Source organism: Haliotis asinina, chromosome 4 (assembly GCF_037392515.1).
Source record: "Haliotis asinina isolate JCU_RB_2024 chromosome 4, JCU_Hal_asi_v2, whole genome shotgun sequence".
Classification (NCBI taxonomy): Eukaryota; Metazoa; Mollusca; class Gastropoda; order Lepetellida; family Haliotidae; genus Haliotis; species Haliotis asinina.
Genome location: NC_090283.1, coordinates 40,353,708 through 40,375,735, shown reverse-complemented (window position 1 = coordinate 40,375,735; position 22,028 = coordinate 40,353,708).

The following is a 22,028-nucleotide window of genomic DNA, read 5'->3' as shown; positions in this document are numbered from 1 at the left end:
AATATTTCAGTCATTGGCTGGTTTTGAATTAGGTGTCCTACATCCCAACCCTTTGTTTCCACATGCTTTTTTCTTATCACTTGCACATGGACATTTGGATCATACAGACTCTCCGGACAGTGTATTAAAAGGGTTAGTAATCATTATGTATTTTATGCTATTGTAATGTATAAAGTGCTACATGTAAATATATCTATGTCAGATTAATATTATGTCTCAACATGTCACATATACTCTGTGTGTGTGTGTATGAGTTGAGTGAATGTGTATGACAAAGGCCATATTTGATCATATGTGTGGTGTGGTTTTTTGTTGATGTGGTAGTAGATTGTATTGTTTATCAGTGAACTGATAATGGTGTATATGAAATATATAGATATGTAAATAGTATTCATGGTATGTTTTATATCATGAACAGGTCGATACCAGATATTATTGGTCAGACGCCAGGACAACACCCCCGTGGGAATCATAGGGTATATATGTTTATATCTACTTATAGAGTACCTAGCATACATATAATTATACATATTTTTATGGCATTCCAATTAATTAAGCATAATATCAGGCATGTGATAATGCCATATTTGTATTGTATGAGCAACTGAAACTGCAATGATTATGATATGCTAAGTTTATATTTGTATCACTTATGACTGTGTAAAGCGTTGCTTTTATATGTCACCTTGTGAGAGTATGTCAGCTTGAGTCACCTTGTGAGAATTGTACTCTTATTGTTTCCATTCATTGTTGCAGGGTGTCAGTTTGTCATCAGTTTTACTCGACCAATAAACAGTTCTCACACCCTAGCCTGTGTCACTGTGAATGAATTCGCAAGACCATATTGATGGCTGTAACATAATGGGGTTGTCTCTAAGATTAAGAACAACGGTATCTGGTCCGGGGATTTCATTCCGGAGAATACATTAGTACACATAGCATCTACTGGTTACGAAAAAAAGGGGTTAAGTACTTATCCAAACAATAAATTAACATTTAGCAGTAATCTTGATAGAATATCCTCCCCTTTCACCCTCATCATAGAAGTCTTCTTTACGTCTTTATTCCATGGAACCTCCCCAATAGTACACCAAATTTTACCCGGGGTGTCAATACGCTGGTCTTACATAGACCAATATTGTCGTATTGTTATACAACGGGATACCACGGGTCCTATAAACCACTTAATAAGCCTCCATGGGGTTTCTATTACAACAGGAAATTCTATTAGCCTCTCACCTATTGCCCTGACTAGTAGTCTAGAACTTGTAGACTTCAAATTCATTGATAGATTTTTAACTGAAACCCAATTAAAATATCTTTCAAAATATACATTATAGGATGGGTCTGTACCCAGTCGTAGAGGAAGTAGCGAAGACACTGGAAACCGTAGATGGGTTCCGCTTGAGGCAGTTATGTGATGTGAAACGCCAACTAGAACAAGACCGTGACACGCGGAAAGCACTATGTAAGAAGTACAATAGAGCTTTCAATATCGTGGACGGGGCTGACACTACCCTTATGGCAACCAGCATGGGACTAATGGCGGCAGGTGTTGGATTGTTGGCTACCATCGTGGCTGCACCTATAGTGCTAGGTATTGAAATAACGGCAGGGGTGGCAGGGTTGGCAGGGTTGGCGCTTAAGTTAGTATCACGCAGACTGCATCGTAAGGCATTGAAACACGACGAGATCAGGGTTCTGGCCGAAGCAAAGCTCAACACAGTGAGTGAGCGTATTTCCACGGCACTCTCTGATAGTAAGATCTCAGAAGAGGAGTTTCGTTCAATCCTCTCTGAACTCACAAAATATAACGGAATGAAACAAGATATTCGGTCCAAGTCTCGTAAGTCTGCTATCAGCGAGGACGAGAAAAAAAAGTACATAGAACAGGGGATACAAAAAGCCCAGCAAGCCTTTATTACGAACACCAAAGTGATCGTAGGCGGTTCACATTAAACTGTTTCATCGATATAAACGTGACATAGGCCGCCAACTTTTTGTAGTAGGGGTAATAGTAACGGCCCAACCAAAGCCTTAGTTAGTAGAGACTTTTTAAAAAAGTGGGATCCAGATAGGGCCCTAGTGAGGTATCTATACCAGCCGGGGGAACACGAGGGTGATAGCCGTAAGCGGGCCACCGATCCTATATGGTCAGTCAAAACTTACAACATAGATAAAGTGGATATGAAAGCCGACGAACTTAACTTGTACTACTTGAGGGATGGGCCGGGTAGGGGGTTTGTAAGAGAAGAATTATTGATCGTACCGTACGGCACAGTGTTACCTCCAACACACGTTAAGTAGTAGGGGTAATAGTAGCAAGAGCTAAGGGTCCAACCAAAGCCTTATTTAGTAAATAAGGCTTTGTAGAGACTTTTCTTGAAAGTGTTTTAGAACTGTCATTCCCTATACTACTTCTAGTCATTCTTAAGTTCGTTATAGAGGGTCATTGTGTTTTGGTCTAGGGTATCGATTTCAGATCTGTTTGTTATGATTAAAGGAGAATAGGATCGTAATTATATTTTGTGATATATGGAAAAATGCATCCCCCACCTTCCGTTATCAAAATTTCACAAAACGTTCGTAAAATCGCAATAAAAGCGTGAAAAACACCCTCGAATTCCCGCCTGTTACAGAAAGCATCCAAAAGTATCACGCAGGTATCACGTGACATGACGTGAGATGTGACTATTGCTGCTGGCCTCATCTTTGGTTATATGACAACTTGACTGTGAACACGGATTCTGAAGCAGTAAAAGATGTTCCCGATGTCATTTTTACCTGGATGTTAGACCGTACCAATACCAACAGATTTTCACATAGCTCAAGAGAAACTTCCAGTGAAGATGAAAAAAGAAAACTGCCTCTAAACGGAGGCATCGCTTTACTCAATTCATTTATGCGGTATTTTGGCAATGTAGTCCAAAGTACAATTGTTTGAGACGACATAGCTGTACTACATGGCATTAAAAACATATGTACAACTTTCGGATAAAGAAAACACATGTTTCAAGCCAAGACCTTGGAATATATATCTCGGACACTTTGAGTCATTCTCGATATGTCCAGGGATACCTTCCGGTGAATCTCCACTATACCCTGGATCATCTTCAGCTTGGCCCGAAACTTTTACTACCTCCCTTGCTGAGTGCGGCGTAAAGCTAAAATCACTCACTCCAGGATACGTTCCGGTGAATCTCCACTATACCCTGGATCATATTCAGCTCGGCCCGAAACTTTTACTACCTCCCTTGCTGAGTGCGGCGTAAAGCTAAACTCACTCACTCCAGGATACGTTCCGGTGAATCTCCACTATACCCTGGATCATCTTCAGCTCGGCCCGAAACTTTTACTACCTCCCTTGCTGAGTGCGGCGTAAAGCTAAACTCACTCACTCCAGGATACGTTCCGGTGAATCTCCACTATACCCTGGATACATCTTCAGCTCGGCCCGAAACTTTTACTACCTCCCTTGCTGAGTGCGGCGTAAAGCTAAACTCACTCACTCCAGGATACGTTCCGGTGAATCTCCACTATACCCTGGATGCATCTTCAGCTCGGCCCGAAACTATTACTACCTCCCTTGCTGAGTGCGGCGTAAAGCTAAACTCACTCACTCCAGGATACGTTCCGGTGAATCTCCACTATACCCTGGATGCATCTTCAGCTCGGCCCGAAACTTTTACTACCTCCCTTGCTGAGTGCGGCGTAAAGCTAAACTCACTCACTCCAGGATACGTTCCGGTGAATCTCCACTATACCCTGGATACATCTTCAGCTCGGCCCGAAACTTTTAAGACCTCCCTTGCTGAGTGCGGCGTAAAGCTAAACTCACTCACTCCAGGATACGTTCCGGTGAATCTCCACTATACCCTGGATACATCTTCAGCTCGGCCCGAAACTTTTACTACCTCCCTTGCTGAGTGCGGCGTAAAGCTAAACTCACTCACTCCAGGATACGTTCCGGTGAATCTCCACTATACCCTGGATCATCTTCAGCTCGGCCCGAAACTTTTACTACCTCCCTTGCTGAGTGCGGCGTAAAGCTAAACTCACTCACTCCAGGATACGTTCCGGTGAATCTCCACTATACCCTGGATGCATCTTCAGCTCGGCCCGAAACTTTTACTACCTCCCTTGCTGAGTGCGGCGTAAAGCTAAACTCACTCACTCCAGGATACGTTCCGGTGAATTTCCACTATACCCTGGATGCATCTTCAGCTCGGCCCGAAACTTTTACTACCTCCCTTGCTGAGTGCGGCGTAAAGCTAAACTCACTCACTCCAGGATACGTTCTGGTGAATCTCCACTATACCCTGGATCATCTTCAGCTCGGACCGAAACTTTTACTACCTCCCTTGCTGAGTGCGGCGTAAAGTAAAACTCACTCACTCCAGGATACGTTCCGGTGAATCTCCACTATACCCTGGATGCATCTTCAGCTCGGCCCGAATCTTTTACTACCTCCCTTGCTGCGTGCGGCGTAAAGCTAAACTCACTCACTGCAGGATACGTTCCGGTGAATCTCCACTATACCCTGGATCATCTTCAGCTCGGCCCGAATTTTACTACCTCCCTTGCTGAGTGCGGCGTAAAGCTAAACTCACTCACTCCAGGATACGTTCCGGTGAATCTCCACTATACCCTGGATGCATCTTCAGCTCGGCCCGAAACTTTTACTACCTCCCTTGCTGAGTGCGGCGTAAAGCTAAACTCACTCACTCCAGGATACGTTCCGGTGAATCTCCACTATACCCTGGATCATCTTCAGCTCGGCCCGAAACTTTTACTACCTCCCTTGCTGAGTGCGGCGTAAAGCTAAACTCACTCACTCCAGGATACGTTCCGGTGAATCTCCACTATACCCTGGATGCATCTTCAGCTCGGCCCGAAACTTTTACTACCTCCCTTGCTGAGTGCGGCGTAAAGCTAAACACACTCACTCCAGGAGACGTTCCGGTGAATCTCCACTATACCCTGGATGCATCTTCAGCTCGGCCCGAAACTTTTACTACCTCCCTTGCTGAGTGCGGCGTAAAGCTAAACTCACTCACTCCAGGATACGTTCCGGTGAATCTCCACTATACCCTGGATCATCTTCAGCTCGGCCCGAAACTTTTACTACCTCCCTTGCTGAGTGCGGCGTAAAGCTAAACTCACTCACTCCAGGATACGTTCCGGTGAATCTCCACTATACCCTGGATGCATCTTCAGCTCGGCCCGAAACTTTTACTACCTCCCTTGCTGAGTGCGGCGTAAAGCTAAACTCACTCACTCCAGGATACGTTCCGGTGAATCTCCACTATACCCTGGATGCATCTTCAGCTCGGCCCGAAACTTTTACTACCTCCCTTGCTGAGTGCGGCGTAAAGCTAAACTCACTCACTCCAGGATACGTTCCGGTGAATCTCCACTATACCCTGGATGCATCTTCAGCTCGGCCCGAAACTTTTACTACCTCCCTTGCTGAGTGCGGCGTAAAGCTAAACTCACTCACTCCAGGATACGTTCCGGTGAATCTCCACTATACCCTGGATACATCTTCAGCTCGGCCCGAAACTTTTACTACCTCCCTTGCTGAGTGCGGCGTAAAGCTAAACTCACTCACTCCAGGATACGTTCCGGTGAATCTCCACTATACCCTGGATGCATCTTCAGCTCGGCCCGAAACTTTTACTACCTCCCTTGCTGAGTGCGGCGTAAAGCTAAACTCACTCACTCCAGGATACGTTCCGGTGAATCTCCACTATACCCTGGATACATCTTCAGCTCGGCCCGAAACTTTTACTACCTCCCTTGCTGAGTGCGGCGTAAAGCTAAACTCACTCACTCCAGGATACGTTCCGGTGAATCTCCACTATACCCTGGATGCATCTTCAGCTCGGCCCGAAACTTTTACTACCTCCCTTGCTGAGTGCGGCGTAAAGCTAAACTCACTCACTCCAGGATACGTTCCGGTGAATCTCCACTATACCCTGGATGCATCTTCAGCTCGGCCCGAAACTTTTACTACCTCCCTTGCTGAGTGCGGCGTAAAGCTAAACTCACTCACTCCAGGATACGTTCCGGTGAATCTCCACTATACCCTGGATCATCTTCAGCTCGGCCCGAAACTTTTACTACCTCCCTTGCTGAGTGCGGCGTAAAGCTAAACTCACTCACTCCAGGATACGTTCCGGTGAATCTCCACTATACCCTGGATGCATCTTCAGCTCGGCCCGAAACTTTTACTACCTCCCTTGCTGAGTGCGGCGTAAAGCTAAACTCACTCACTCCAGGATACGTTCCGGTGAATCTCCACTATACCCTGGATGCATCTTCAGCTCGGCCCGAAACTTTTACTACCTCCCTTGCTGAGTGCGGCGTAAAGCTAAACTCACTCACTCCAGGATACGTTCCGGTGAATCTCCACTATACCCTGGATCATCTTCAGCTCGGCCCGAAACTTTTACTACCTCCCTTGCTGAGTGCGGCGTAAAGTAAAACTAACTCACTCCAGGATACGTTCCGGTGAATCTCCACTATACCCTGGATGCATCTTCAGCTCGACCCGAATCTTTTACTACCTCCCTTGCTGAGTGCGGCGTAAAGCTAAACTCACTCACTCCAGGATACGTTCCGGTGAATCTCCACTATACCCTGGATGCATCTTCAGCTCGGCCCGAAACTTTTACTACCTCCCTTGCTGAGTGCGGCGTAAAGCTAAACTCACTCACTCCAGGATACGTTCCGGTGAATCTCCACTATACCCTGGATACATCTTCAGCTCGGCCCGAAACTTTTACTACCTCCCTTGCTGAGTGCGGCGTAAAGCTAAACTCACTCACTCCAGGATACGTTCCGGTGAATCTCCACTATACCCTGGATGCATCTTCAGCTCGGCCCGAAACTTTTACTACCTCCCTTGCTGAGTGCGGCGTAAAGCTAAACTCACTCACTCCAGGATACGTTCCGGTGAATCTCCACTATACCCTGGATACATCTTCAGCTCGGCCCGAAACTTTTACTACCTCCCTTGCTGAGTGCGGCGTAAAGCTAAACTCACTCACTCCAGGATACGTTCCGGTGAATCTCCACTATACCCTGGATGCATCTTCAGCTCGGCCCGAAACTTTTACTACCTCCCTTGCTGAGTGCGGCGTAAAGCTAAACTCACTCACTCCAGGATACGTTCCGGTGAATCTCCACTATACCCTGGATGCATCTTCAGCTCGGCCCGAAACTTTTACTACCTCCCTTGCTGAGTGCGGCGTAAAGCTAAACTCACTCACTCCAGGATACGTTCCGGTGAATCTCCACTATACCCTGGATCATCTTCAGCTCGGCCCGAAACTTTTACTACCTCCCTTGCTGAGTGCGGCGTAAAGCTAAACTCACTCACTCCAGGATACGTTCCGGTGAATCTCCACTATACCCTGGATGCATCTTCAGCTCGGCCCGAAACTTTTACTACCTCCCTTGCTGAGTGCGGCGTAAAGCTAAACTCACTCACTCCAGGATACGTTCCGGTGAATCTCCACTATACCCTGGATGCATCTTCAGCTCGGCCCGAAACTTTTACTACCTCCCTTGCTGAGTGCGGCGTAAAGCTAAACTCACTCACTCCAGGATACGTTCCGGTGAATCTCCACTATACCCTGGATCATCTTCAGCTCGGCCCGAAACTTTTACTACCTCCCTTGCTGAGTGCGGCGTAAAGTAAAACTAACTCACTCCAGGATACGTTCCGGTGAATCTCCACTATACCCTGGATGCATCTTCAGGTCGACCCAAATCTTTTACTACCTCCCTTGCTGAGTGCGGCGTAAAGCTAAACTCACTCACTCCAGGATACGTTCCGGTGAATCTCCACTATACCCTGGATGCATCTTCAGCTCGGCCCGAAACTTTTACTACCTCCCTTGCTGAGTGCGGCGTAAAGCTAAACTCACTCACTCCAGGATACGTTCCGGTGAATCTCCACTATACCCTGGATCATCTTCAGCTCGGCCCGAAACTTTTACTACCTCCCTTGCTGAGTGCGGCGTAAAGCTAAACTCACTCACTCCAGGATACGTTCCGGTGAATCTCCACTATACCCTGGATCATCTTCAGCTCGGCCCGAAACTTTTACTACCTCCCTTGCTGAGTGCGGCGTAAAGCTAAACTCACTCACTCCAGGATACGTTCCGGTGAATCTCCACTATACCCTGGATCATCTTCAGCTCGGCCCGAAACTTTTACTACCTCCTTTGCTGAGTGCGGCGTAAAGCTAAACTCACTCACTCCAGGATACGTTCCGGTGAATCTCCACTATACCCTGGATCATCTTCAGCTCGGCCCGAAACTTTTACTACCTCCCTTGCTGAGTGCGGCGTAAAGCTAAACTCACTCACTCCAGGATACGTTCCGGTGAATCTCCACTATACCCTGGATGCATCTTCAGCTCGGCCCGAAACTTTTACTACCTCCTTTGCTGAGTGCGGCGTAAAGCTAAACTCACTCACTCCAGGATACGTTCCGGTGAATTTCCACTATACCCTGGATCATCTTCAGCTCGGCCCGAAACTTTTACTACCTCCCTTGCTGAGTGCGGCGTAAAGCTAAACTCACTCACTCCAGGATACGTTCCGGTGAATCTCCACTATACCCTGGATGCATCTTCAGCTCGGCCCGAAACTTTTACTACCTCCCTTGCTGAGTGCGGCGTAAAGCTAAACTCACTCACTCCAGGATACGTTCCGGTGAATCTCCACTATACCCTGGATGCATCTTCAGCTCGGCCCGAAACTTTTACTACCTCCCTTGCTGAGTGCGGCGTAAAACTAAACTCACTCACTCCAGGATACGTTCCGGTGAATCTCCACTATACCCTGGATGCATCTTCAGCTCGGCCCGAAAATTTTACTACCTCCCTTGCTGAGTGCGGCGTAAAGCTAACCTCACTCAATCACGCATTTGGGTAGACACGTACACCGTATCTACACGTATCTACCACACTGGTGGTGCATACTTGCCAACATTTATACATAGTTTGAAGTATGTAGTTTGTAACTTTTGGATGCATTCATAGTACCTAGCCTCGGACACTTATTAATCTTCCATATAATAATTCACGCATGATTTTACTGTAAAGTTTACAAACAGCTGTGAAGGAAACATGGTTATTCTTTATTCGAAATAATCGATACACTGAGAAAATAATTTAACTATCTTTGAGGGAGTTATATGTTTCTGATCACTGCAATGATGATGAGAACAGAACACCAAGGTGGCCATAATAGGATACAGTTTTAACACCTTGACCAATTGATGTCAATATCCAAAGACTCGGGAACACAGACAGGTATTTTCGTTATATAAACAACTGCTGAATAATCGATTTTGTCGGTTCAGGTTTATTGTTAAGATACCAAATCCTTTTAGATGTTTTCAATATAAGTTAATACATTTCGAAGGTATGACTGTGGCGAGTGCATCCCGATGCCAACTAGTTTTGAAAGTAAGTGTTGTACCACTGTAGTGCTTTGTCTTTGGTTGCACATTGACGTCACGAACGGAAAAGTTCACATAAGTTCCCGCGAAATATGCAGAATGCCCACAGCTCAGATATCAGAAATGTTTTCGCGATTAAAGCATAATTATACATACTTTTAATTTGAAAATTTGGGTATATGTTTCTGACGATTTTACCTTTTACCCAACAATTATTGCGAATCTCGCGTATTCTCCTGTAAATTCAACCCCAGTACAGTCACAGGCACTGTGAAATAAAGATCTTGACAGCTTTTAAGAAGTTGGACGAACACGAACTTTATACTTTATATGCCATTTCATATCTACGTGCTCTTTCATCTGGTGAAGGTCCATTAGAAGAATGAATATACATAAATAAATCATATATGTCCAATGCAAGGTGAGAAGATGTACAGAGATAACAATGTAATCACGGATGCTTTCAGATTGAATTAGTATACAAGGGGTGGGCAACGGATTTGTGATTACATTTATATTGTTAATATCTTTTCAAACACTATCAAATTTGAAATATGACTAGGTTGAAAAAATTACATTTATTTATGAACAAAATCATATAGCAAAATGAAAATGAATTATCTTTCTTTGAATGAAATATAAATGCTCAGAAATAATTACATCCGTTCAAGCGTTTCAGCTGTCTTGTCCGCAAAGTTTGCTTGCCGTGAGTAACGGCCGCCATTCAGCAGTTAATGCCGAGAGTCAGTGTCAAAGTAAACCACGCTGGCCTGGCCAGATAGAGACATTTGGCAGCAGTTAGGTTTTTATGGGTATGTAAAAATGTAATGTAATGTTATCAACAAACATTTGTTTGTTAATGAGTATAATTGGAAAAGAAGGGACTGGTCTGCACGGTCTATATATATTTGGACTTTCAAGGTGGTTTGTACTGGTGTGCATAGCGTTTCACCCTCAAGGAGAGTGTGGGATAGATCCCCAATCAATCCACCCAAATAATAATGTTTTTGAATAATCTTTTCAGTGGAATTGTCGAGGACTGCGGGCCAGCATTAATGAATTACAACTACTGGCCCAAGACTTTAAACCGTCAGCTTTCTGTCTGCAAGAAACTTATTTAAAGCAGAACGATACTATAGCTTTTCGCCAGTTCCAAGCATGCCATTCTTTTTCTCCTCCGGGTGATATGGTCAGTGGAGGATCTTCAATTCTTGTGAGGCAAGATATTACCCACAGACCTGTTGTGCTTAGGACTAATGTTCAAGCTGTTGCTGTGCGTCTTACACTTCACGTTGTTTTCACTCTCTGTTCACTTCATATTCCACCATATGCAGCTCTCCAGCAAGCTTATATTCAAAATCTTTATGATCAGCTTCCAAAACCATGTATTATCATTGGGGATTTGAATGGACACAATCCACTCTGGGGAGGTAGAAATACTAATACTAAAGGTAAACTTCTGGAGGAGTTCATCACTAATAACGACCTGTGTATATTTAATGATAGTTCCCATACTTATTTTCATCCGGCTACTGGCACTTACTCTTCTGCCGATTTGTCTCTAACTGATGCGAACCTTCTACACGACTTTGAAGTGTCTGTCCACACTGATTTTTCTGGAAGTGACCATTTTCCAACTATACTTTCAGCAGTAAATCCATCTCATACTCCACAAGGCGGAATTTCACAAAAGCAATCTGGTTGACGTTTGAAATTTTATGCACAGGCAAACTAAAACCTGAATTGTTTTAGTGGTGTTGCAGACCCCATTCAGGTATTCTCTGATGTTTTGAATGAAATAGCTGATGAATGTATTCCTAAATCCTCTGTCAATCCACATATAAGATAGAACATATACCTCGGACTGTTTGCAGTCCAGAAAAGCGAGGAAAAAAGCAGAGATATATTTCCGCCCTCATCCGACTGTCCACAACTAAAGTAAACGTAAAATGCTCAAAGCCAAGTCATGTCGTACCTTCAAACAAAATGTCATAATGTCATTGTAATACCAGTCCCAAAGCCTGGCAGGGACCATACAGATCCGTCTAATTACAGGTCGAAATCTCTAACTAGCTGCGTCTGTTAAACCACGGAACGTATGGTGAATAATAGATTAGTTTGGTATCTTGACACCAATAACCTTATAACAAATATTCAGTGCGGTTTCAGGAAAAGTCGTAGTACCATTGATCATTTGGTACGGTTGGAATCCTTTGTTGAAAATGCTATAGTGAATAAACAACAAGCTATATCGATTTTCTTTGATCTTGAGAAAGCTTATGATACTACCTGCAAGAATGGTATTCTAAAGGATTTACATGATTTTGGTTTGAGAGGCTGGATGCCTCTTTTTATGTCACACTTTTTAAAAGACCGGCAAATCCAAGTCCGAGAGTGATCAACCCTGTCTCCTCATTACAATCACGATTAGGGTGTCCCACAAGGTAGTATTTGTCTGTCACACTGTTTAGCATCAAGATAAACAGTTTATTATTTAAGGTTGTAAATAATTCAATCGATGGATCACTTTTCGTTGATGATTTTAATATTTCTTGTCGTGGTAAAAATATGCATACTATTGAACGAGAACTGCAGATATGCTTAAACTAAATAAATGAACGCTGTCTTGAAAACGGCTTTTAATTCTCTCAATCCAAAAAGTAATTCTATACATTTTTGTGGAAAATATAAGCCTCATAAGGACCGAGAACTATCTTTAAATGGCGCTTCCATCAAAGCTGTAAAAGAGGCCAAGTTCACATTTAACTCTTGTGCCGCATATTAAATCTCTTAAAGCTAAATGCCTGAAGGCACTCGATTTGTTGAAAGTTGTTTCCAGCTCAAAGTGGGGAGGGTATCAGGCTAGCCTCTTACATCCATATCGATTACTAGTCCGTCCCAAACTTGATTATGGTTCCATCGTATATGGTGGATCCTGTAAAAGCAACCTTAAAAGTCTTGATTCTATTCACCACCAAGGCCTAAGACTTTGTCTTGGTTCATTTAGAACTTCACCTGTTGACAGTCTCTGCGTTGAGGCTGAAGAACCATCTCTTGACCAACGCCATATAAAATTAACTTCACAGTATATCACAAAACTGTGAGTCAAACCCTTCATATAACTGTGCCTTTAATCCCCTATATGAGGAATTGTACGACAAAAATATTTCTCTTGTTCCGCAGCTTGGGCGCAGAATTAAACAGTTTATTACTGCAGCCGGCTTTGTGCTGGAAAATATAACCCCATTCCGTTTCCTTTCTTCACCTCCTTGGCTATTGGTAAGACTACAGGTCGATCTAACATTAACTACGTTTAAAAAATCAGAAACTAAATTATGACTTACGATATAAGCAAGAATATTACCAGTTAAAAAGACAATATAACAATTACAAATCCTTATTTACAGATGGGTCCAAGGACGGAGGCACAGTAGCTTGTGTCACTGTTATTGGATCTAGATTACCTGATAGCAGTTCTATTTTTACAGCTGAAGCTAACGCTATATTAACGGCTCTGAAACATATTCAATACCATCCTAAACATAAACATCATACCATCTTTTCTGACTCTCTTTCTTGTCTTCAGGCTATTGAAAACGTATTATGTAAACACCCTCTTTTAATAGAAATTATTGAAATATATAATGATCTTGTTACTGGCCAATTCGACATTGTCTTTTGTTGGTTACCCAGCCAAGTAGGCATTCCTGGTAACACAATGGCCGATTTTGCTGCCAAGGCAGCACTCAACAAATCTGTGATACCACTTCTTATTCCATACACCGATTATAAAATTAGCATTAGAACTTACATCCGTGATCTGATGCAGAAGAAGCGGGACACCCAAGTTGGTATAAATAAACTACATGAAATAAATCCCTATATCGGTTATACCTACGTGGGTTGTCAGTCCAGATTTGAAGAGGTCATCATGCAACGATGTCATATTGGCCACAGAAGATATACCCACAACTACCAATTGAAAGGTGAGGATCCTCCGTTCTGCATCCCTTGTGATGAAAGAATCACGGTCAAGCACGTCCTGCTTGACTGTGTTGGACACTCTATCACAAAGGATAAGTATATTAAATCACGTACTATGAAAGATCGTTTTAGCAATATAAGTTCTCATTTAATCATTGCATTTTCAAAGGAATAATTTTTTTTGTTCACTGATTTGTAAATAGATCAATATTGTATGATTGGTTAAGTTTAAATTAATAACTCAGATTGTTGGTGGCGGCACCCTCAAGGGAGCTTGAAGTACCGTAAACGTATTGTTCTCCTGAGAGGGTACGTAAGTCCCAAAACATTCGAAGTCAAATGTAATCTTCCACAATTTTAGCAGTAGTATTATTGTCATTTTAATTTGTTATCTCCAAGGTGTGTGGAATCAGGTCGGTTAGCTGCCAGACAGATGACGTTTACCTGGTCGAATCCCGTACCTGCGATGGACGGGCCCTTACCCGAACTACGGTTTACCCCCGTACTTCGGTCCTGACGATAGGGGATGTGCGAGAGGTACAATGTCAGTACCCGGGGGCCCTTGGAGCTTTACCGTAGTTCCTCCAGCAACCACAAGACGATGATCTTCGTTCAATAGTTTATTTGGAACAGTGTTGCTGGACAACCCACTCTATGGTCACTCTATAAGACTTCAGCCGCAAAGCTTCCGTCTTAAGCCAAATGCTGGTGCCTTTTAAGACAGTTTTCCGACGATTCCTTGTGACCAAACACCACGAGTGGGAGCGCACCAGACTCCCGACCCTGGGCTTTGCTACCGCTTAAAGCTGGGTCCCTACGTCACAGCCAACACCCTCTTCTTTTTGCCCACTGGTCAAAAACCCCTAACCCTGCATACTTTTTCACTCCCCCATCCTTATTCCGTACCCCCAATACCATATTTGTAAAGCTGTGAGGTGGATTCCAAGAAACCCAAAGTATCTACCTCCTAACCATATATGTCCCGTGGAATACTACGAACTGCTGCCGAGGTCCCCGGACAAGTTGCTCCATCTTGATAGCACCGTCCCTATCCTTTTTCCTAACCTATGAGTCATCTCGCCTTGCCCCCACTAAGTTCTAACGACCTACTTTCATGCTTATTTCCTCCACAGCCGATTACCTACCTCTCCTACATTGTATATGTTTTCTACCTCACAGGCCTTTATCTATTATTTCCCATTCTAAATATACTATTAGTACCCCTTGATCACTTATTATTAATAACATCATTCCTAGATCTAAATATTATAACCACAATAATAATTCCTCGCCCATGATTCGCTATTATCATAATAATCATAATTCCATGCCTCTGATACGATCCCTCCTCTGCCGAAGAGTGTGTCCCCACACTCTGAAGGACTGTGACGCCGAGACCCAGGCTTTTGTCAGCGATCCTGTTAGTTTGGCTTTCTGCCTATTCTTGTTGTGACCATGGAGTTAATTGTTCGCAACCATCTAATACAGGTTACAACAGTATACATGACAGCGGATATATATACAGGTTAATTCGAGACAATAATTTAGGGTACAATATGAGAAACTAACAATTGATACATGGAGATAGGAAGATAGTATAAACCAACAAGTCATGATGGATATATATTTATATACATATATATATATATATAGAATACTGCAGTCAGGTTAACAATATATATATATATATTTTTTTTAACGGGGCTTCCCTCGACGCAGCAGTTGGGTGGGCGGATTATGGGGTTTGTGTCTCTTATTTTGTATTGATGGCCCAGCGTCCATAATTTGCCGATGCCCCCCCACTCAGTCCCCGAAATCTGTCCACACTTGTGTAAATGACAGTCGGTCCCAGAAGGCTTGACTTTGTGGGGGGTTAAATAATTTTAATTTTGTTGTCAGCCGGTCAATGGCATACGGAGCCATCCACCCCTTGATCTTTGCGACGAGACCTTCGGTTAGGTCGGGTGATGCTGACAGCCTTCCTAAATACAAATAAATAGCTGACTCTTCATCGACAATTTTAACCCTTTGTGGGCGGAAGTAATGTATTGACGTTATGACGTCATACCGGTCAAGAAAGTTGCTGGGTGGGAACAACACCGGATGCTGTTTCAGGATGGGCGGAATGGCGCCCGATACCGTAATGATCGAGCCCTCATATGGAACTTTGCAATCGGGGCACTGTTTTGTATCCAGCCAACATGGTAGTCGGGAGAGTGGCGGACACCCGTCCAGGTAGGTTTCCAATCCGTTGTTTCGGGGTACATCCAGGCGTATGCATGTGTGCTCCCCTAGTTCCATGTCCCCGCGAGATACCTGGCAGAATCCACACCCTGTGATTTTCAGAAGTGTGGCCGCACACTCTGCGTGTTGAATACGACGACACCATTTACAGAAGGTTACAGGCGAGGATTTCCTACTGCCATCACGGATTGGGAATATTCTCTGGGTGCAAAGGGCACAGTATCCCAGAGTCTCCTCCGCGAACACGAATCCCGTCCTAGTAGGTTGGAAGCGGGATGCCGCTTGATTCACATAAGCCCTTACCTCCTCCGATTGTGTATGGTAGAGGGCTGACCAAACCCTAGACCTCGGAATAGGTAGGAGCTGCCAAAGTATTTCCGCGTAACCTCGAAGTTCCGCACCCATGTCAGTGTGAAGTGTAGTCAGCTGAAACAAGATAGTCACGTCTCTATCTCTAATTGCCGCTTTGACGCCAAGGCCCACGAGGAGAGGAAAATCAAAGTACAGGCCGTACATTAGGAGTACCGCCGCCCCGATATCCAATGCCTGATCTATGTTTTTCTGATGGGACGGGTTCCTCGCGACCAGGCGTGACGGCCTTGCGGCCACGAATAGCGCCTGCCTTATCCTGTCAGCCAAATCAGGGGGGCTGGGCGTGAACAAAATAGTTGGCTACCATGAAAAGACGCCTCTTTTTAATTTTCTGCCTGCTCGTTGGATAGTTGCATTCCGCGGGTCCCCCATATTATAAACGTACGAAAACAGGCATTGAAGGACAAGCGAGAGGCGACACAATTTACCCCATACTTTATAGGAAATACTAACCGTCGGGGATCTTTGGGTGAATGCGTCGTTGAGGATATCAACCACGCGGTGGGTGTTTGCTGAAGCCATGATACAGTAAATGGTTCTGAGGGGTTACCAAATTGAAGTATACAATATAATGTAACAAAGGGAAATAATTGGATAATTAAGGAGAATAATTATACTCTCTATCTACGCAAACCACACGTAAACACCTCTCTAAAGCCCTAGTGACAGTGGTAGTTCCAGGGGTAACACCCCTGCCGAACTGTGGAATAGTGGATTGCTGGCTTGTGTGAATCAATTGAGACTCAACCACGATCAGCGATCAATGCAATTCACTATGACTTGTGAGAACAATTGAGACAATTGATATCGCGTCACGATCAGCGGCCAATGCAATACCCTATGACTTGTGGGAACAATTGAGACCCAACCACGATATTTCGTCACGATCAGCGGCCAATGCAATTCACAATATTTCACCAACAACACGGGCGTGCAAGGGCGTAGTAATTATTCCAACAATAACACCCGACACAGCTTTGCTGGTAAAACCTCCACTAAGGTACGTTTCCCGGCGTCCTCACTATCGTAGCTAGCACGGGCCAGGATCAGCCATGTATTCCTCCAAGTAGTGTAGGGTATGTGTGCATGTCGTAGGTGTGTGTATGCATGGTAGTGAGGAGTGAGATACGCTTGCGTACCAAGACGTGTAGTGATGGGAGCCGATTGGATGGTTTTGTGTTTTTACGACATGTTGTTGTAACGGTTTTTGTGGTGCTTGTTAATGTCATGTAATCGTCGCAAACGTCGTGTATCTCTGTGACAGCCCCTAAACATTAAGAGACGGGTAGAGTCCCCCCAGCATTCTGTTAGTGGACTGGTCAACCCTGGTAGCCCGAGGAGGTATTGGCGGGCTGGCTGTGACCGGATAAGCTGTGCGAAATTGCACTAAATACAAAAACAATAGGTATTTACCTTGTAGAACGCGGTACAGACGCCCGGCCACATATCGCGGAACGGTTACTAACACTGGTAGCGATATTTGGGAATCAGTAAGTGTATTGCATAGCGATATATTGTCTGTGGGCCATTTAATGTGTACTTCTGATGTGAGCCAGCGGTGCTTTATTTGCACATTTTCTGGGATATATTGGGGTTGAGATAGTGCCAGGACTGTAGGTGGGGCATGGACCCGTAAAAGACTGATTCGAACATTGCTCTGAGGGGACGAAAAGCTTAAAAAGAGGGTGGTAGAGGCGCCAGTTTGGACCTTATAAAAGTAGATAGCCAGAGCAAGAAAAATGATTACCACAAAAGTAGTATAGGGAATAGGGGTTTTGGCTCACTTTCAAGAAATGTCTCTACAAAGCCTTATTTACTAAATAAGGCTTTGGTTGGGACCTTAGATCTTGCTACTATTACCCCTACTACAAAAAGGTTGGGTGTCTATGAAACAGTTTACCGTGTATTGGTTGGAGGTAACACTGTGCCGTACGGTACGATCAATAATTCTTCTCTTACAAACCCCCTACCCGGCCCATCCCTCAAGTAGTACAAGTTAGGTTCATCGGCTTTCATATCCACTTTATCTATGTTGTAAGTTTTGACTGACCATATAGGATCGGTGGCCCGCTTACGGCTATCGCCCTCGTGTTCCCCTACTACTTAACGTCTGTGCCTATGTCATGTTTATATCGATGAAACAGTTTAACGTGAACCGCCTATCTGGTATCTGTTTCTCCTTCCCACGCAATGGAGCGACCGACTCTGCAACTATTGATTTTAGTTTGATAGCGTCTGCCGGTTTCTTACCGGTGAGACGGGTGACTTCATGGTTGATTACCGACACCACCTTGGGTAACCTCGTGACCCATTCAGTCGATCGTTTTCCAGGGGTGGCCATCTCCCTAGCATACTGATAGCCGAACAAGCGCTCAGCCAAAGTCCTATTAAATCTCTCAACTATGGCTTGGCTGCGATGGGCTCCGGCCGTGCCACGCCTGACCTTTGTATCGTGTTTGGCTAGCAGTTGTGACACGGCACCCATGAACTCCCGTCCGGGGTCAACTTGCAGCTCTGTTGGCCACGTCAGCGGGCTGCGTTTGTATATGCGTTCGAACCCTCTGGCTACCTGGGCCGAATCTTTCGTGGTCAAGGGTTCGGCTTCCTTGTAACGACTGGCTACGTCCACTACGGTTAAGGCATACTTGTACCTCTTGTCGTGGGGTAGGAACAGTAGGTCTGCCTGGTGAACGCTATTAGGTATGTTAATACCGAACCTCCTTCTAGGCACGTAGCGTGGTGCCGGCAAATAGATCTGCCACAGGGCTTGTTTTTCAAGCCACGCTTTGGCTTCCTCCGGGGGTACTCGCGCTATTTTAGCTAGCTTATCTACTGCGCTAGCTCCTTTCCAGTACCCACGCGGGCTGTAGTAAATAGCCTCAAATTTTTTCATGTCCATACGCGTATGTGTTTATCCCATCAATAGCTATCTAACGTTTCGTGTCCATAGGCGACAGGGACGTCTTGTTTATAGTCAGTCCGTATATCTTATGTCCATCACTTCTAAGTGTGTTCATTTTATGTCTAAAGGTACGGGTCTTGAACAGGGCTTCCTTGAATCTGGCGTGTTTGATGTGTTGTTTCACCACATACTTCTTAACCCCCTTAGCCTTCCGGATCTCACTATTGTCGGCTTTCAGTATGGAGTACATCTTAGGTCTCAAACGTATGTACTCGGCTATGGGCGTGCCAGCACACTCGTCCTTCATCTTACCTAGGACCTTTTTATTTACCGTACTGTGTATGGCATGGGTCTTAGGGTAGTCGCTGGTGTCGTATAAATCGAGGTGTTTTTTCATGTCCTCGTACATGTCCTCGGTTCGAATCTCCATCAGCAGGGAATCCGTGTCAGTGTACAGCACTTCACACCTGTCGCCGTACTGTTTCTTGAGCTCGTTGTAGTAAAAGTCGTACATCAGGTGTTTGGATAAATCGAGGATGCTCATCCCCACGTAAACAGGCCGGTTGAATTTTATGTGGCTTTTCTTCATGTGTAGGGCAACCAGGTTGTCTGTGAATATCTTACTACGGTTGAATGCCGGACTGGCTATCAATCTCCTGAGCTTGTCTTCCTCACTCGACCGAACCAGCTTCACGGTGACGCGTTTCCTCAGGTTCTCCATAGTCTTACCAAACACCGAGTTGTTCATGAGCTTGTAGAGATTTTTCTCAAAATCACTGGTGGCTTTTTTTCGTAGGTCTGTGTTCATTCTGATGTAGGGCTCCATCCATGGGCTCTGGTCGAACATGAGCACCCTATGTATTTTGGTCAGCCTCATACCCAACGACAGGTACAGCTGTAGGTTGCGATAGTGAACGATGTACTTGGTCTTATTCATTAAGTTAGGCACGAGTTTTTCAACGTCTGTCACACGACCACCTGACAAGTTATGTTGGTACTCAGACATCCAGTCTGCCCCCAGTCTGGGTTAACCCTCATACGTTCGGGGGCCAGGGGGTAGCTGTTGTGCGATGTGTGTAATTCCTTGGTATACTCTAAGTCAACCTCGAGGATATACCCTTTGTTCGAATTTGGTGCAACCCCCATAACATCAACGTGGGGTACCCATTCGAATCCCCCTGTAGGTAGATACTGGCTCATGGCCCAGACGTACAGGTTGTTTGTGTCGAGGTAGAGAATGTGATTGGTTGGTTTGTTAGGATCGTAACCTTTCACGTATTGATTATTTGCTTTCGCGTATCGTTTGGATGCCATGGAAATCCCACCTCGCAAGCCTTTCTCAATGAATAGGTGCATGTCGTAATCTGTGAGCAATTCCAAATTAACTCCGGTCTTTTTAAGCAAGGCGTCCCACGACAGACCTGGGCTGGTGTAATACCATGCGGGGTCGAGTTTATACTGCTTGAAACACGTCCGCCTAAACGTCTCAAACACGTCAGCTAACAGCAGTACATCTGTCCTCAAGTACAGGTCGTGATAATCACCCAGGTTCTTACAACCCAGTTTATTCCATACGTTAGTCGCGTGCGAGTAATCATCTCGTGAGACGGACGCCTCATTCAGCTTGCTATAAAAGCAGTCAATAGGGGGTAGTCTGGTCTCGGTGAACTTAGCCCAACTATCCATGTACTCATAGGGGTACACACCCTTCCTCATAAGCAGGGGTCTAGTCTCGGCGTCTGTGTATCGATCGGTGATAGGGAAGGTATTGTTGGCCTTGACCAGACTGTCGAGTGACGACATTAGGAACTGAAACGAGTCAATGAACCTAAGTCCGTTTAAGCTGAATAAGATGTATCTCTCCATGTTGTTGGGGATGCACGTTATATTACCATCGATTTTCGCGATGGCCTGCATGATCAAGTGTGAGTCGTACCCTCTCAAGTTGTGAAAGACAACGGGGATGTTTATTGTCTTAGGGTTGATTTTAAGCTTGAGGTTGCACGCATTGTGAGCGGCGCCTCTATACTTACCAGTTATGTGACAGTGATCTCTCACCGAATCACCGTTAAGTGGTGATTCACACACGTGACAGTTAGTGCTACTAGCGTGGGCTAGCCTGTCGACTCGGGTCAGACGCATGGGAGCGATTTTATACAATGCATTCCTAATAATTTTTTCTTCCTCCTGCAAACACTTTAGAAACCTTTCAGCCGCGTCAGGCCCCCTATATACTACCGGAGCTTTCGTTTCCCCGTCACAACGGACGACAATGTATCCAAACGAACAGGCTTTATGCTCTTGTGTCTTGTGGGTGATGGGAGCCTCGCCGGCGGCACCACTGGGGGGTGTGGGGGTATCCCCCACAATTAAGGCTTCGAAGTCGGCGTATATGATATAAGGCACAGACATTTGGTTCTTGTGGTTACAGAATTTTAGGATATTATCACCTTCCTTAGGCATGTCGACTCGTATGGCCGTCTGCCCCACACCTTGACAATCATCCCGGTGGGATTCTAATAAATCAGCTCGGGTGAAGCCATGTAGACATCGTTCGCAGAAGTGGGTCTTTCCTTTGTATGCTGATTGGTCATACAACAGCCTGCTAAAGTGTTTTATCCATGTGTAGTGATACTTGTCACCTCGCTGGATCATGAATATATTGATAACTTGGCGATCCTTCACCGGGCTGACCCTGTGTACTATTGTTGTGTTACCTTCGTGCCCAAAGACATTTATAGCCAGATTATTCTGTTTTTCTACTTTAGTGATCTGGGATATGGGGGTGGGTTCATCTATACCATCCCAATTGAGCCCATCATCTTGGGGATAGCTAGAAAGCCTATCTGAATTAGCGCCAGCTGGAAATAAGGCTGACCTGATAGCTAACCTCAGGCAATCGTTTCCTCTATTCTTAACGTTTACTATGGCATGTTTGTTCCTATAGTAGGGGGGCAAGGCTAGGTATGACCCGCCTCTGAACGGCACATAGTTAGCTATGTCTAGATAGACATTATCGATTTTATCTACAACCCACCCGGACCCCAAG